This window comes from Cygnus atratus, chromosome 20, assembly GCF_013377495.2.
Source record: "Cygnus atratus isolate AKBS03 ecotype Queensland, Australia chromosome 20, CAtr_DNAZoo_HiC_assembly, whole genome shotgun sequence".
NCBI classification, from domain to species: Eukaryota; Metazoa; Chordata; class Aves; order Anseriformes; family Anatidae; genus Cygnus; species Cygnus atratus.
Window position 1 is genome coordinate 11,314,399 of NC_066381.1, and position 12,652 is coordinate 11,327,050.

Here is a 12,652-nt window from a genome sequence, read left to right on the forward strand (position 1 = left end):
GCAGGCTTTTGGTGGAAGTTGAGGGGTGGGAGTGGTGCCTCCCTGAAAAAAGTTTAGGGTTGCTCTGTCCTGTGGGTGGGTTTTTTTTGTTGTTCAAGGTGGATGCGATTAAACTTGACCTTTAATACCAACAACGAGGTGATACCTTCCCTTTCTTTGCCATAGTATCCCTGGTAAAATTGCCTTGCTGGTAGTGCTGCAGCAGAGGGCTTGGTCGCTGCAGGTCAAGTCAATTCATAACGAATTACCTGACCAGGGGGTGCTGGAAGGTTACTGAATGTATATTTAAAATCGTTAATAAACGCTATTTTACTGTAAATAAATGTTTGGGCATATGGGCCTGGCTGAATTCTGTATTGACGCAGAGACCCCTTTACGTATGTATTTCTGTGGTGGTATTGTTTATATAGCGTGAGGAGAGGTGGGGGTTAAAGAACCTGTGTTCGGTGGTGATCGTTCCGTAAATGATTGTGCAGCATTCGGCTCATTTTCAGAAGAGGGAGGGTCTGCTATCAAAATGTTATTTGCCCGTAGAGTCATTTTATTAAATAGGAGAATTATGTTAGGGAACTAAACAAAGAAAATATTTTCTAACAGAAAGATTTATTGCAAATCTCCAGCTTGTTCTCAGGGTTCTCATTTTTGTGTGTTTCTTTTGATTTGGCCATGTTTATGGATGCTGTGTGCAGCCATTGAGCAGAGAAGAGACTGGGTGGAGTAAGGAGGCAAAGCTGCGAAATGGCTAGATTACCCTTTCATAGCTTTTTTTTTTTTTTTCCCCTTTGCTTGCGTTTTTCTGGGGTGGAGGAATACTAATTGCCGTAACAATGAAGTCTCTTTAGGGAAGAATCTAATGGTGCAGGAACCTTCTGAAACGAAACAAATCTCACATTCTGTTTTGAGGCTCATTTTTCTGCAGGGTGTATCTTGATTTGGCTGGCAGTGAGAAGTGACCAGTCACTGTTGCAAAGCCAGATTTTTTTGTCTGGTATCTGTTTCAATATATCAATTTAGATATTCACTTGTTGATTTTTTTTATTTACGCTTTAGATAAGGATTGTAATTTTTGCATGGGTGTTTTACACACGATGTTCCCTCGGTTATAGAGAGCCCTTGTATTGTTGCTTAGTGGTGGTGTTCACATAACTTCTTGGTTAGATTTGGTTTTGGGTGGACACACACACAAAAAAAAAAAAGGCATCCCTGCTCTCTGGTGCCCGCAGTAGGGCAACCCCTGCTAGTATACGGACTTGATTACACTGCCCTTCTTCATGTCCCAAGCTCATACAAAATGACATCTCAGGGTTTTGGAAGCCCTTGTGAACAAGCCGGCTCTGTAAGACCCGTGCTGTGCTGCTCAGCTGGCGTTGCATCATGGGGGTAATACTAATGCTTAGACTTAAAGTTGTGTCGGAAAGGCATTAGAACAAAGGATTTGGGGAATACAATAGGGATCAGATGAAGCACCTAGAAAGGACCGCTTTTAGAAGCGCTCTGCTGTTCTAGGTGTGGCTGGTGGCATTCCCACCTGAATCCAGCGTTGATCAGAACGAGTGCAACAGTAAAGGTGACGATTATGAAGCAGGTTGAGGTTTTGTTTTTCTTGGGTCTGTCTCGGTTCTAGAGTCCAGTTTTTGCTGGTAGGTTGTCACAGCTGATAACTGCTTTTGGCTTTAACTTGCCCCAAATTAAATTAAGGGATAGTGGCTTTTTATAAGTTCATTTACTTAGAGGAGTAGGTGTTACAGGGTTTAATGGATGCATTCACTAAATGCCTGCGTCTATGAATGAATCCAAGGTAAGAACAATGAAGAATGCAATAGAACACTTGCCTCCTTAGAACTTTGGGTGATTTTTTTGTCCTTGAAATGATGGCAGTTACTTTCTTCTATGGGAGTAACTGGTTAATTTCTCTTCTACAAAAGAAAAAGACATTAATACTTACCTTTATGACTCTGAGAGATCTGTCCTGCCTGTGTGGCTGACTCTTCAGCCTATACTATTTCCTGTGCTCCACCCAGCCTTGAGTGTTCGGTCGTATTCTTTGTCTGCTCTCAACTTTTTTGTCTACAGAGCCTGCTAGAGATGGGGCAACTTTTGAATTAACTTCTGTTGATTGTCTTACCGACGCTTAAACCTTGTCTTTATTCACAAACTCTGGGGCTAATTGTAAAATATTCTGGGCAAACAATAGCTGGAGAACCCCTGCTTCTCTATAGCTCTGAACTATACTGGGCATGTATGTTACAAAGTTTATTCACAAACGTCTGTAGCTGCTTCTAGTATTCATGAGCAAGAATGGCTGGAGTTACTGTAGGATGAAAGGGAGCAGCTTTTAAATGGTTCTGTTTCAGTCAGCTTTCCCCTACTTTTTGAACTTCAGGCCAGTCTTCCAAACTGAAGGCAAAGACTGTGGGAGTTGTGTGTTGAAACCCCTTTGAACTGAAGAGTGAAATAGTACCCAGCCTGAAAATAAGAGCTGCTTAAGCTTAAATATATGAAATCAAGAGGACAATAAAAAATCAGTTGTTATTAACAAATAACAATTTCAGGTTTCATATAAGGTGTGATTTATTTCCTCCCCCACCCCCCAGCCTATAGTATGTAACTTGTGTTAGCAGTTGAAGGCCTTTCCCAAGTACCAGAGCCATGTGCTAATCAAAATGCTCCTGGGTTTCTTCTGCCAGGTTTATTGTAGAGATGTGGTAAGCTATGTGCTGTCTGTAAATGCAGATTATTAATAAAGTTACTGCTGTTCTCTCCATTCTCCTACTTTTCCTTTCTGTAAACCATAGTTGTCACTGACAGAAGAACCTGTCTGCTCTTAAAAAAAAAAAAAAAAAAATCAGTTGATTAAGCATTGCGTAGGTTGAATGGCTTTCTTGGGAGCTACTTCATTACGTGGCGGAAGGGGAATGAGGTTCGTAATGGGGCTTTTGGGTGTTGTGAGTATAGGTGTTTATTAATGGCTGGTGTTACTTTGTCGTTTGATCTGCTTGACAGAGTAGGCTACACCTCCGTTTACATTTTATAAAATGGACATTTACACTAATAGTCTTGACCCACCTAAAACTAGTTTTCAAGTACATGAAGTTATTTCTTCAGAATTCTTGCTGTAACTGCTGTCTGAGTTAGCAGGAGTGCCCATGGAAGGTTTGTGCCATTGCTGAAAATCCAGCGGTTGGATCTGAATTATTCATGTAATACATGAAAAATAGACACTTAAGCTGAGGGCACCAGCTGACATAATACAGCTACAGTTATTTCAGAACAATGTTCTTCTTCATTCCTACAATGTTTTGAGCCTTCCTGATGAGTATCCCATACCAGAAACGTTTGAAAGAACCAGGATTTTTTACCTTCTGCTAGGCAAATCATCTCACTTCATCTGTGTATCTGAACAAGGCGTTTTGGCCTGCAAGTTACGTGTTCAGTGTGAAATGAATAACTTAGATCTAGTTTTAGTCTAATACTTGCTAGGTACTGCACGTCTACCCCAGCAGATGTGCTTATCTAACTTGTTTAAAGAAGGGTTTTTCTTAATACTCATTAAGGCAGGGCTCAGTCTTGACTATCAATGCCTGTCTAATTCAGCACATTTAAAAGCTCATTCTGTGCTGCATCCTTACGCGTTCTCTTTAGGGGATTACGTGGATGTGATGACTTAGTCTGCCTTGCTCTTAGGTGTTTTCCATGCCAGCAAACTATCGTACGGCTTTGTGCTGGCATGGACTGTTCAATTTCAAAGGGAAATGTTGCTTACAAGGTAAGTGTATTTGTATCTGCTCTGATCCATTTTGTCAGTGCTGTAAACATAGGGTCCTCTTCAAAGCAGAGCGTGCACAGCATTGTCATCCTAAGCAGCAGCAAGTGCGCTTAGGCATGCATAGCTATATATAGAAAAATCAACATTTTAAATTCAAAGCACTTGTTAGTTAATAGCTTTGGAAGTATTTTAGTCATTTCTTCCTTACTAGTACGGTTCTTAGAGAGCCCAGTAGTTTGATTTAGCTGCTTATGGACTTTTGGGTAAGGATTGTGATTAAATAAATGTAATAAGCACATCTTAGTGGTTGTGATTCCGTTGATTCTGGAAGAGCTATTTGTAACCAGTAACTATCTGCTGCAGCCCTCAAAAGATATTTCCAGTTACGGGACAATCCATTGTGCTTGAGGTTTATAGGTGGTGCTGCAGCAAACGTCTGTCCTGCAATTTTCTCAGATGTGTTGTTAAACAGGGCCCTGCTCAGTGAGTTCATAGGCAGGCTCTTCTGAAGCACCTCTCAGTCTCCGTGCTTGCCGGTGAGTCAGCTGAGGCAGGGCTAAAGGTAACAGGTTTTATGCCGGCCTGCCTTACCTCTGAGATAGCAGTGGCCTTCATGACTGAGATCACTTATACCTTCCCTCTCCTGTCAGCGTTAATTGTTCCTATTGTTCTGGAAAATCTACTCTCTTGGCTTAATTAGATGAGTCTTTTCTCCCCCTCTCCAGATTGCCTCTGCTTTCATTGCTTGCGTTGTTTTTCTTAATGCTAAAGCAGAGGTGTTAAGTTTATCCCTCTTTAAGTCTGGAGGGAAATCGGTTAGAAAACTCTAGGCTGTAGGTAAGTGAATGTTTCTTCCTTAAAGAAAGAGTTGACGGCTTGCCTTGTGCTTAATTCACCTGTGGGGTTTTTGGGGGGTGACGAAAAAGATCTGATAAACAATTTGGTTTATTTAAATGCTAGTGTCTTTACAGTCTATTACGAGGAGGGCGTCATTAACATGAGTGCGTGTATATGTTTTGAAACAGATGGTGTCTATCAAATCAGTAGTGGTGGAAGTCTTTGGTTCTCACTCAGCTGGATTTGTAGGCAACGAGCAGAGACTAGATTGGGGAAAGCTTAAGGGAGGAGCTCTGGCCCTGGTATTCATCCTCAGCAGTGAGGATGGGATTAAGGTTCTGTCACGTGTGCCATGTTTGTAATAAAAACTTGGGATTGGTTTCTTTTCTTGTTGCACTAAGAAGAGTTGGGTGAGTCCTAACGGTAGGTCATTTGCCAGTAGCACAGCATATCGCTGCAAACGTTGTGGTCTGCCACCTCGTGCATGGCTTGGCCCTGGTTTGGGTTCCATCAGTAAGAGAAGTGTTTTTGTGGCGCTCTGCTGTCGTAGCTCAGGTGAGGCAGCTCCGTGGGAGAGCGCGTGCAGCGGGGCTTGCGGGGTTCCGAGGGTGGGCTCGCTGGCTCTGCTCCCAGGAGAGGTGTGGGGGGAGATGGGCTGTAGGAACGGTCAGGCGCCTTCTGGAAGAACCTTGTTTTCGTTACGTTAGGTACCAGTGTCACGAAAGATTAAACTCTTCCTCGTAACAGGGTACGAGGTGTGTATGACAGTTAGGTTTGTGTTTCTTTTCTCTTTACTTGTCAAGTGAAGCCGTTCTTGGTCGATAAGCTTGGCAAATGGCTAACGGATGGAAGAGAGCATTCTCGTGATCGGAAGATTGGACGTTTGGTCTGCATTTATTTTGGATTTTTTTTGTGGTTTTGACCTTCTGCTGCTTCTAAAGCTTTAACATGAGTGTTCCTTCAACTTTCCTTCCAGATGCTTATATATAAATTTAATCACTTCACAATCATTTTTCTTAGCGTCACATTTCTCGTATAACAGGCAGGTTAATAATGAAATTTTAAAATCTGGATATATTTCTGTAAACTGCTAGACAGTTGCTAGTCTGCTACTCAGTTCTTTAAGAAATGGGCGGGGGGGAGAACTGAAAAGAACAGAATTCACATCCAGTGCACGATTGCTGCCCAACTGTGAAAAATGGTTCTGAGTACATACGCTCTTCTCCCAGGGGCTAAGACCAAGTAGCTTAAATGCAGCGTTCCAGAATTGTTATCCTACAGTGTGTATGTATCGCCTGACCAAACAAAAAATTTAGAATTTTTTTTTTGCTAGAGTCATCCAGATAAACCACATTATGTATTGTGGGTTCCTCTATTAAATTTAGTGGAACAGCTTGCAGTACTTCAGCCAACTGTAATTCTTCAGCTCTCCTCCTCTCTTCCCCCTCCAGCCTGAAAATTTCGCTAACCTTTCTCTGACCTAAAAGCCTTTCAGGTTTCCATTGATATTCAATGAAAACCCAGGGGGGGAATAATACGAGTTTAAAACTCATTTTGTGACATAATTCCTTGCTATCACTATTATAATACGCTGAGTAACACCATAGAGTTCTAGCTCCAAAACCTTTTCACGTATTTTGAAGTTTACTTTTTCAACTGCAGCCTGGCCCCCCCCCCCTTTTTTTTCTCCCCAGGTTGTTCATTTATCGATAGCTAAATTTACCTGAATTTTCAAGCAGAACTGAGCGGGCAAGCTAGAAATAGAATGGTTTCTGTCATCCTTATACAATCCTCTACCATGTCTTCTACCTAAGTCTACGTGTAGACTATGAACTTGAGCTGTGACATAGACGAAGCTTCGAGACGATGAAGAGATGATCCTTCAGCTAGTTATGCAGCTGTAGGGTGAAAAGTAGAAAAAAGATCAGCCCAGCTTATAAAGGAGTAGCTTTTTTGTATTCTTATGCTCATCCCGGCCGGCTTAGCGGGTGATTAATTCTAACGTTTTCTAGGATAAGGTGTGTTTGCCACACTGTAGGAACAACCGTCTGGCTGTTCTCTTGCGACTATACTGTACGTATGCTTTTCTGCTGTAACTGGGGTGAGAGTTAAGGGGGGAAATGGAACTGGATGCTTACAGTTACCTTTTTCTTTCCTCTCAAGAGGTGGAGACAGAAAGCAGTTTCTTCTAAGAAACCTTTTTCAGGTCATAATTGTTATGCCCAAGAAATACGGTAATTACCTCACTTTTAATTAGGTCAGTATTTAAACAGTAGGGTCGATGGAGTTTGTTCCTAGAGTTCATTTGTGGGGAGTACTCCGTGGCTTGAGTTTGATAAAGCAGCTTTTTGCTTACTGGTTTTAGAACAAAATCAGCCCATTAGAGCTGGTTTAGATTAAAAGGAGATTTTTTTATATACTCGTTGACGTAATCCAGCAGTATAATATAGAGGTATACAAGAACAATTAAGGATCTCGGTAAGAGATTGTAACTAATTGCCAGCAAATACTCACAAATAACCCGTTTTTGTTAATGTGTTATCACATGGGATACACTGTTGAAAAGCTTTGTAAGTATCTGATGTGCCTGCCATGTAGTAAGTTGACAGTGCAAGGAGAGCTTCTATTTTAATAATGCATAGTTAGTCGCAACTAGAAAGAATTACCAAATTTATATCTCCTTCTATCAATTAAATTAGTCTTTTGGTAGTTCTCATCTCTTCTACCACTTTATAAGTAACTTGCCTTTCACCAGGATTGGAAAAATAGCCAAAGAGAGGAAGCTAGCCAGACAAAATAGGATTTTAGATACATTAACAAACTCAGAAGAAAACAAGGAGTTTTCCTCTGGCTAACGCATCTTTTAAGGACAGTAGACAGTGTTAGAGAAACTGCTTGCAAGTTGAGAGCGTGTAGCTGGACATAAGACTAGTTGAAGGTTTATACAGGTTGTTGGAAATTTGAATTGCTTTGAATTGAAACCTTAATTTGCAGTCATTTAAATGTGAACAATCTAAAAGTCTTTAATTGATTTCCCAGCGTGAACCTGGTTCCATGTCCCTAGTTAGTAATGGCTTGTGTGCCTTCCTAACGCAGGAATACGTACTGGGAGGCACGGCTGGCCTGCCCTCCCTAGGACACCATCTTGCTGGTGTCTCTTCAAAGAAAAATTCTTGTAGATTATTAAATACATGATTTTGTCATAATAATACTTAAAAAAAAATTATATGCAATTCTCATTAAAACTGCAGAACTTTAATTTAGTGTAAGTTTCTGGAGGAGCTCTGAAGCTGTATGCCAAGACCTGCGCCAGTTGCTCGGTTGCCAGACAGCAGCAGGGTGAGCTGGGGGGAGCCGACCCGTGTAGCTGTGTGCTGCTGCTGCTACGAACCAAGGAATGATGCTGAAACCGCCTTTCACAATTTAACTTGTAAAAATTCAGAAATAGATGAGAGAAACCATAAAATACAGTAGGGATCAATGTGCCTGTGGGACTTGCAGGAGGCAGGAGAAGTGTTTGCGAACTTGTGCAGGCCGATCGCTTCTTCCTTTGCGGACAAGCAGTGTTTCTGGAGGCATTCATTGTGGGGGCTGATTAAGCCACCTTCTATTGTCAAGAAAATCTTCATCAGAGTAACTCAGGCCATGAAAGAAGCCTGTAAAATTACACTTCTGAGAGTTAAAAAGGCCTCAGAAGAGGTTTTTCTCTACATTACTCTTTGCGGCTCTAGTGAGGTGTTGGTATTTGATTGTTTTTTAAAAAGATCTGGTTAGAGCCTACAAATGTATGCAAGAAATACTGATTCATGATGAACTTGGAATAGCTTTTCTGCTGTCTGTATGTCACTCCTTAGTGCTTGTCTGGATTTTGTTAGAGCTTGTTGCGGCGGTGTCAGGGCCCTGCCACCTGACGAGGCGTTGGTGCAGGTGGTTGTGCTGCGTGGCGCAGTCAGTCGCTGCGGGGAGAGGAGATGGTGTCGTAGGGCATGGAAGGTCGGGTCTTGCTCCTGCTGCCGAGGCGTGCTTGTGATTCTAGCAAAACCAGCGTGTCTCCAGAATAGAAGGGGAGCTTGACAGCTGTTATTTGCTATTTACATATTTAATGTTTACTGGTGTATATGTTGTTTCTAACTTAAACAATCACTTTTTCTTACAGTGCTAATCTGTAGTGTGGGTGGATCATATCTCAGTCTGGAGTAATTTTTCCTGTAACTTTTTCTGAAGAGCAGAAATGGATGTTGTCAGGCAATTGAGGCATTTCACTGGTTTTTTTGATCGTAAGCAGTACTTTTGACACGCTTGGTGCAAGTAAAGAAAGGACAGTGGAGAACTTTGAGCTGATCTTGCTAATGAAATACTAAGGAAGATGATAAGCTTGGTTGCAGTTTCACTGTTTGGTATCTGCACACAAATACATCTTGTGCTACATTTGTGAAAATGCTTGAATGTGGAAGGACTTCCCAGGAACCTGATGTGAAACACCTGGCTTGTGACAGCGTTGTGGAGGAGCCCCCAGGCTGGGGGGCTGCGGGCTGGCAACTGCTGCACGGTGAGCGCAGTTCCTCCTCTGGTGCCACCCTTCAGGCAACGCAGCCGAGAGGAAAAAAGCCTTCAGTCTCCCTGGGATGCTAAATCCCTGACCAAACTAACACCTTGCAGGGACCAATGCAGCATCCTAGTGAGGATATAATTTACATCATGAGTTAATAACAAGTCACTGATGGTTTCTTTGACCTCTGCAGCTCCAATTTTGTTGTAGTACAATAAATAAATGCGTTGGAAGAGTTGAATGGTACCCTACTATGTAGAGATAAAACCTTCAGATCAAAGATGTAACACTAAATTATTACTGTTGCTAAACAAAGTTGTAATAATAAAACAAATGGTTTAGGTGAAACAGAAAAATAAGACAACTTTCATCTTCCCTAAGATACTTGGGAGATCAGTTTAGTTTGAGCTGGGATATCTATGCAGTAATTAATAGCAGCAAACAATAAGTCAGGGGTTAAGACCAGAGACGCTATTTTAATAGATAGAACTAAGGTGACAGGCTGGTTTTGATTTAAAAAAAAAAAAATCTGTCTTAAAGCACGCTTCAATGGTTCTGTTTAGTTTTTGTGGCTTTGTAAAGTGGGTGATCAGCTTGGAGTAGATCAAAGCTGAATATGTCAAATCCAGGGCACAGCGTCTTTATCAGACATATATATTCAAAACAAATCTTAGTACTGTTTAGTATCCAGTGTACTTTGATAAGTGAAAATGTAATGATTTGTTGGAAGTAATTTACAGACTAAAATTGATTTTTAGGAGTACAGAATGGGCAATTGTAGGAATCTTAATTGCAATAACTTTGCTCTTGCTTGATGCTAGTTTAGGCAAATGAATATGTATTTTTGGCAAGTTAAGATTATAAAACTCAAGGGTTAATTTGACTCCACAGTATTTTTCTCAATTATATTTGGAGAATACTTATGGAAAATAATATCCAAGTGTCTTCTAAAGCAAGAATAAACACTGTCATAGAAATACCATGAACTGTGACTTACTCTTTGTTGACAGGACGTGTCATGAAGGGAGGGGAATTGTGAGCATCCCTCGCCTGAAAGCGATTTGTTTCCGCTTCATTGCGTTGGCTGTATCTGTTCAGTTACTGTGCTCTGACTCCCTGCTACGTAACGCTCTCAAAGGGCTGACAAGTGTTGCTGAACCTGCTTCATCTTGCTACTGGTGCATTTTAGGAGCGCTTAGCAGGTCTTTCTTGTAAGTTCTTGCAGTTTTCCAGTAATCTAGGAAATGCTTGAGCCACACTGGTATGCACTAGTACAAGGACTATTGGATATATCTCACTCCTAGGAAGAGAGTGGTTCCTGTACGATACCAGATCTTCGAGTTAAATTCGCACTTGAAGTAGACTTGGACTCAGTGCTTGGCGCTCCCCAGTTGCACAAGGTACGCCTATAGTCACCTTCAGGGTGGGCCCCTCTCTAAATGCGTGTCAGGCAGAATCTCAGCCTCAGCAGTTTCAGCAGGAGTAAAGGTGTCCCTTGGGCCTCCTGCGTGAGTCTTGGGGGAGCGCAGTGGGCTCCAGCTAAGGCTGCATGTGGTGAAGCTGAGGAATCTCTGGATCCTAATTGAGAAAGGGAAATGGGAGGTGATTCTTCAATGTGAAGAAGCAGAGGGTCTTCCGCTCGTTTTTAATGAGAACAAAGAACCTCTGCTGTGCTGATTCCATATTCTCTTACAAGAAAGGCTTCTGCTTTTCAGGTTTTTCTTCTGAATTTGTTGCTCTTTCAAAACAAAACAAAAAAAACCACTATTGTTAAACTCACGTAGGGAAATATTTCTGGCCTGGGATGACAGTTGGCTCTTGTTTCTGGTTTTTGAAGGGTTGTGCTTCAGTGTGCCACTCTTCAGTCCTACAGCACTTAAGGATTGAATTAGGTCTTCTATCTGTATTGCTCAGACATTCCTGAGTCTTTTCCTTAGTATAAAAGGTGATCTTTACTGAAATGTTAGTAGTTGAGACAAAATGGAGCTGTCTGCTGAGGATACGCTACGGTTAATGGAGCTGAGCGGGATGTTGCATGCAGTTTTTGCTTGGTTTGTGTTGTGAAGTTTCATAAAGAAGTAGTTACTTAAATTTCGGTGGGTGATGTCTGTGTTTCTTTTCCTGCCATGTACCTGTGCATTCCAGAAAACTGAACAGAAAGGCAAACATTTGATGTCATTCCTGTTCCGGTGTTATGGGTTTAGCTGGGTCTAGCTCCTAAGTTTAAAATGATTATAAAGACAACTGATCTTGCTGAAAACACTTGTAGCTCATGTTTTTTGCAAGGTTGTATGTCTTCAGAAGCTTGCTTCTCAGTGTTTTTATATGCAGACTATCAGTATGGAATCATATGAAATAAAAATATCAGTAAGTTAGAAGCTAAAACTTTTGCAATACAGGTGGGGCTATTAAAAGGAGGTGCATCCTGTTTTGCATTTAATTAGTAGTTATTACTCCATGAATGGCTCTATTTAGGCTCAATCATTTTTTTCTTTTTTTCTACTGTACTTAATAATACAGAACAAATTTAAAACTCATCTTTTTCAAAGAAGATCCGGTTCTGTGTCGACACCACCTTATTCACAGTAAATGATTGATACTAAAAATCACAGATGTCAGACAAGATGTAACGCATAGGTGTTTTTCCCAAGGGTTCTCTCTGTTGAACACTTGCTTCCTCTCGTTACTAAGGCTGTTTGCGGGTGTGTGTGTAATGCTGTGGTGACTATAAACCTCGATAGGCAGTGGAGGAAGACTGGTTAGTCTTGCTCCACTGAACTTTGTATGTCACAGCCCTCACTGGCTAAGGAAGAAGGCAGTGCACGTGGACAATATTCATCTGCTCTCTGTTGTGTATAAAATAGACGTGTTTACGTCGCAGCAGTAACTTCTAAACAAACAAGGATGATCTGTGTCCTAGTGTCCTTCTAGTGCTTGCAGGTGTCTGCACCATCGTCTAGTCGTGCATGAAGTCTGTGAGGTGGGACTGCTCCAGAGCAGCCTCATAGCGAGGACTCGATGTTTGTTCTCAGGACAGTCCGTTGGGCGTATTCTAACACTGAACTCCATGAGAGGGGTTAGGTTTCTGTGGGGTCTGTAAGTAGTGTTGGAAGATGCTGGAAGAAAGCATGATCATTGGTTAAATGAGTGCCAGTTTTGGGGGGGTAGACTAAGGTAGGCTTCAGCTGCTCGCAGCTCAGTTGCACCCTGTCCCAACCTTGTTCATCCACATCCATCCATTGAGGTAAACAACGTGTCCCATAATCTCTGCTCACTTTCCTATTTTACACGGGCAATATTTCAAAAGTAGTTAAGAAATAACAGTTGTTTACTGTCAGTGCCTGTTGACTACCAGCTAAGCCAGATAAGAATTGCTTTCCCTGTAAAGACTGCTAGCTGTGCAACTGGCTTTAGATAAAAAGGTTCGAAGATTCATTGCTTTCTAAATACTTGCCATATTCATAGGACTTCCAGTTTTTAATTCATCTTCTCTTTAGGCT

The 12,652-nt window shown here is 41.6% G+C and overlaps 1 protein-coding gene across 2 annotated transcripts in view; it reads left to right on the forward strand.

Moving 5' to 3' along the window:
• PAFAH1B1 (platelet activating factor acetylhydrolase 1b regulatory subunit 1) overlaps positions 1–12,652 on the forward strand; it is a 36,290-nt gene that overhangs the window by 1,313 nt on the left and 22,325 nt on the right. The window lies entirely within an intron of this gene.